This window comes from Acanthochromis polyacanthus, chromosome 1, assembly GCF_021347895.1.
Source record: "Acanthochromis polyacanthus isolate Apoly-LR-REF ecotype Palm Island chromosome 1, KAUST_Apoly_ChrSc, whole genome shotgun sequence".
In the NCBI taxonomy this organism is placed as follows: domain Eukaryota; kingdom Metazoa; phylum Chordata; class Actinopteri; family Pomacentridae; genus Acanthochromis; species Acanthochromis polyacanthus.
The window spans coordinates 62,228,456-62,234,455 of record NC_067113.1 but is presented as its reverse complement, the minus strand read 5'-3'; positions in this window follow the sequence as shown (position 1 = coordinate 62,234,455).

The following is a 6,000-nucleotide window of genomic DNA, read 5'->3' as shown; positions in this document are numbered from 1 at the left end:
CATTTTCTTGTCCTTCAGAGATTAAAGGACGTTCTGTTTCTGCTCAGACTTTCTCCTGAGACACAAACGTTACTGTGATGCTGCTATAACATGCCTACGATCTGAGAGGTCAGAATCAAGACCAGCCTCTTTGCTCTGACCTGCGTGTCCTCGCCTAAAGATGTTGCCTTCTCACACCTGAATGTGGTTTCTATCACTGTGTCGCCATCTTTCCCACTGTGGGTGTGTCACGCAGCATCTTCCAGTAACATCCACTGAATCAAACAGGCAGCTCTAATCTCTGACACTCAGAGAGCCTGAGGAGGTGACCCCACGCCTGCTATACTCAATGTACCTTCAATGTACCATGTTTTTTTTTATTAATCTTTTTTGTGGAAATACAATAATGATACAAAAAAAGGTTATACATATTATACATTTCCCACTTTTTCCTACTACATCAGAGCCTCACAGGGGGGTCAATGGCATGAACAATGGAACAGAGTCTCTGTACAGTTAAATAAAGTTAAATAAACTCAAGGTATAACAACTGTGCAACGTGCAAAGTAGTTGATGAAAAAAAATGTGAAACATGAAACATATATGAATAAAACTAAATAAAAAGAAAGGAAAAAACAATGAATAAATTAATTAATAAATAACAACAATAACAAGAAGTTTTACCAAACTTGGACCGCCTGGCGACAAAGATGACCCCTGTGACCTTGAAAATGAGGTCAAGGTCACCAAATTCAAACTCGAACTGTGTCGTATTATGGTACACCTGTGTACCAAATATGGTGAGGCTACATCAATATTTGATCGAGTTATCGCGCGGAAACCAAATTGTTACAGACAAACAAGCAACCAACCAACCAACCAAGACCATGCAGCTCAAAACAATACCTTCCGGAAAACGCAGTTTTGCCGGGCGGTAATAATACTGAAATAAAAAAATTGAAATTAAGTGGTGGAGGGGAGGCACAGATGGATGGCAATGCACCATATTTAACTACGGAAAAGCTAGTACAGGCTTACCATATACATTTTAGATACCTTTTAAACAGCAAAGTAGACAATACAATGTAATAAATGCAAATATTTTTGTACTGCTGTATCTATTATTATTATTTATTATATACACTACCGTTCAAAAGTTTGGGGTCACTCAGACAATTTCATGTTTTCCATGAAAACTCGCACTTTTATTCATGTGCTAACATAACTGCACAAGGGTTTTCTAATCATCAATGAGCCTTTCAACACCACTAGCTAACACAATGTAGCATTAGAACATAGGAGTGATGGTTGATGGAAATGTTCCTCTGTACCCCTATGGAGATATATCATTAAAAATCAGCCGTTTCCAGCTACAATAGTCATTTATCACATTAACAATGTCTGGACTGGATTTATCATTCTTTTAATGTTATCTCCATTGAAAAAAAAGATTTTCTTTCAAAAATAAGGACATTTCTAAGTGACCTTAAACTTTTGAACAGTACTGAATATACTTGTTTTTTCTAGCAATTTGTCATTAGAAGAAGTAAAATCACCTTAGAAATAATAATTTATTTACAGTGCCCTCCATAATTATTGGCACCCCTGGATAAGATGTGTTGAAAGCCTTTAAAAAAAAATTGTTTTTATTGCAGAAGCATACTCTCAAACTGAAAATTGTACAAAAATATATTACAGGAGAAGATTAGGTGCTGTTTTGTTGGCAAAATGAGGTTTTACAAAGTATTATCATCAGGGGTGCTAATAATTGTGTAAAAGAATTATTTCTTAGTGTGTGATTTTTTCCCCACTGAATAAATGCACTTGAATTAAAGGTTGATTTTGGTCTTTTTTTCATCGTGGTCCTATATTATTTAGAAAAAAACTGAATTTATTAGAAGCTAAAGAACACATCTTAACCAGGGGTGCCAATAATTATGGAGGGTGCCGTATATATTTATATGATAAAGTAAAACCCATATGTTAGAAAATGATACAAAATGGGTTAAGACAGCATATGCAACTGGAGCAAAGTTGTGTAATCAATGACATAAATAAACTGATACAAGGACTTGAAATTGTACAAAATTCAGCAGAAATCACCACAAAGAGGCGAGAAATGTACGATAGAAACGTATCTTCAAAATAACAGTCAATACTCTCAATTATGACTGAATCAGATATAAAAAGCAGACAGTGTCGAGCATACAGGATACATATAGCAAAGCTTAAGGACTTCATCAGCCCATTATCCTTTTTGGAACTGGGGTTTTAACAAATCTACAGTTTGCTGTCACCTTGAAGGACTTGGTTACTGCCGTTACTTACAGTCTGTCTCCTTTCTGTGTGGATAGAGGACCGCTGTGTGACATCAGGATGAGGCGTGTGTGCTGAGAGCTGATAGGATCCTGTAAAGTCACATGATGACAACATGACACACACCCTGCTATTGGAACATGGAAACCAGTGATTACCACAACAGTGTATGTTTTACATGTCTGTGTTCCCTGACTGTGTGTTTGTGTGTGTGGCTGCATCTGGGCGTGCCTCAGTGTGTGTGTGTGTGTGTAAAATGTCTGCCAGCGTGACCCTCTTATTGCGGTGATGGATGCAGGATTCTGCTCTCAGAGGAGCCCTCAGCATCCAACCAGCAGCCTGAGCTTATGTAATGTGGAAGCAGTCACAACAGCAGCACACATGTTCTCGCTCACCAAATGATTTGCTGTAAATTGTAAATCTAATCCACTCGATGATATTGAATAAAGTCATTCAGTGGTGGTGACATTTATTGGCATTTAGAAGATGAGAGTGCAGGGCTGTTTTATGGAGACTGAATCTGTCTTACATACAAGTCTATTAACCACACCTACATGCTGGCACCAGCCAAGGACAACCTTTGTCACCTTACGTACTGTCAGTGTCATCGTAAATAAATTTAGACATTGTGCGTCTGTCGTTATCACAGTTCGGAATGCAGCCATTGCATCTTTAAATACCTCACATGTTCAGACAGTAAGGTCAGTCTGAATAATTACTAGGAGGGAATTATTTGCTGATAGAGCAAATAGTTCAGTGTTTTGGGAAATGTATTTTTTGGCTGTCTTGGAATGAATTAGATGAGAGAATTGAAAGCCTACGCAAGTATGTGTGGTAAATATGAAGCTTCAACCAATAGCTGCTTAGCTTAGCTTAGTTTAGCTTAGCATAAAGACAAGACTGTAGAATTGACTGGATCTTCCAGATATGCGTATTCTGCATCTATCTATCTATCTATCTATCTATCTATCTATCTATCTATCTATCTATCTATCTATCTATCTATCTATCTATCTATCTATCTATCGTTCGTCAAGTCTGAAATTACTAATTACTAAATAAATTTAATTGAACTTAAAGTTACTTTTATATCTAAGTAAAAGCTGAGAAAATTTTTTTTCCACAATGATGACTCTTGTTCATCATCTTTTTATCTTTTGGGAAATGCCTGTGTCATTTTCAATCAAAAAACTTGCTTGTTGAATGAGAGTAACTTTAAGTCAACATTTGCTAGGGGTACATAACTTAGTTGAATTCTGTTTTCAATATCACACGGAGGAGTCTTTTTATGCAAATTGCTGTTAAAATATTGCACATTTTTATTTAACCTTTAAAAAAATAAAAGAAATTAAAAAGCAAAAACTGACTGCAGGACTCTATTTCTTGGCTGAGCATAGATAATTCCTGGAGTCTCTTCTGGTTGCAACCTCAAAGAGACACACTAAGACTCCAGAATGTTGGTAGGTAGCTATGAACACTAATTTATGTACAATAACGAGTGATCTATAGCTATGGAAATTTATGCTAAGCCAACCATTTGTTGGATATAATTCCAGGCTGTAAATTGCCTTGTCATGTAACCCTGGTAATATAGCACATATGAATGTGCCAAATATAAAACATGGACAACATGCCACACACATACAAGCCTATTCCAGAACAAACACCGCTGCTGATGCAATCTCCGTCTCCTGCTGCATCAGTAGCATCATTGCTGGTAATGTCCAAAAGAGTCACATTGTAGATACAAATGGCCAAAATTAGTCCCTGGTCTCACTCTGAAAGACGTGTTTGGAAGCTCAGATAAAGGATCGGAATGTTTTCCAGACGCTTCCTTGTGGAGATATTCCTGGTGCATCCAACTTTGGGAAGGGCGTATGAGGGTAGACCCAGAGTGTACTGTATCAGCCAGCTGGCCTCGGATCCCCCAGGAGAATCTGAACGATGTGGCTCAACAGAAAACTACCGCAACAACCCTGCTGCCACATGACCCAGATCTGCAGCAGCGCTCTGATCTGATCAATAATGGATGGCAGCCTGACTAACCATCAGACTGGAGCTGCTAAAATCAATGCTTTTATGTTAACAGTGGATCAAATTACTGTGTGTTTGTAAATGATGTTGCACATGGTGACAAACCTACAGAGAATTATTTGACCCAGCAGCTGCCCTTTGCATTTTAGCATCTTTTCTCTGCCAAGGTTTAAATATTCTGTCAACATTCTGACATTGGGTTTCAGCAGGCAGATGCTAATGTGATTTTATGCTACCTACTTAGCATCCATGGATCCAGACTATAAGCTGCATCACTGCCAAAATCTAATCACTTGGTCATTGTGTCATTTCTGACCTTTTCTGAAAATTTCATCCAGATCCGTTAGTCTGTTTTTGAGTAATGTTGCTAACAGACAGACAGACAAACGTACGCCGATCGTCACATTACTCTGCCATTCCTTGGCCGAGTAATAAAGTAATTCGTCATAGGATCATAGAGGGAACCTTCGATCGCAAGCAGGTGTTTTCTCTTTTTTACCCTCGCCTCTCTAATGGGACTTCAGTTCTCAGCAGATCGGAGCTCCTGAAGCTTTTTCCCACACAGATAGTAGGTTATTAACGGTGACCGTATTCCAGGAATTTAGCCCACTGTACAGAATGGTACAGTTAATCCTCATAAAAAGAAGATAGAATGAAGGGAAAAATGCAGGGGGAGAGGGAGACTGGGTAAGGGGGAGGATATTTGCTTCAGTTGGAAAGACGAAGAGGGAAGAAAGAGGGAAATGGAGTAAAGGAGGATCAGGTTTCATCAAAAGTGACATTTTCCAAATAATAAGCAGCTAAGATTTGACGATTGACTCAGACATGTGACAAGCGTCAATCATTATTTGCATCTGAATGGATTCATGGCTTCACTACATACATTTACTGTTTTATAAACTGTGTCAAACTGCAGAAAGCCCCATTATTCTTAAAGTGCTGCACTTACAATGGATTTAGGTGTGTGTGGTTTGTGTACAATGAGTCACACTTGCATCCTGGTATGGTTTGCTTCAGTCAAACAATGTGGCAGGCGACTGGAGATTTCAATTCATCGGTCCTGCATCAGAACCTCCCCTCAGCCTCTGCAGCGCACTGAGCTCCTGAGAGAAGACGGACAGCTCAGTAATCATGCATGAACACCGCGATGCCACCAAACAGAGAGCTGCAGGTGGCGAGGAAGAGGAGCTCCGGCGGGTTGTCAACCGGAGGCTGAAGCTCTCAGGTGTTGTGTAACCAGATTTACATCAACACCGTGTGGAGGAATGTGACCTGCATTCTGATGTGGTGGGACTAAGTGCACAAACCAGCAGATTCAGACTCACAATCTGTGTTATGCTCACTTCTACATGGAGGGGTTTGTATTAAAATCAATGAATCTATGGGGTTATTAGTCCTCTCATGAAGCTAAATTAAAGTCTGTAGATGAGTGTGATGTGGGATTAAAATGTGAGGACACTGATGAACAGAAATAAAGCTGAACCTAAGAGCAGAAAACATCATTTGGTCCTGTTTTGAGCATAGAAAGTTAATATTCCAGTATTGATACTTGTAATTTGTTTTTAGACACAGTCCAATATTAACTGTGTTTACTTTTCACAGCCCTCAAATGTCCCAAACTGAATGAAAAAGTAATTCTTAAGATGTGTACATAAAGATACAAAGATAAAC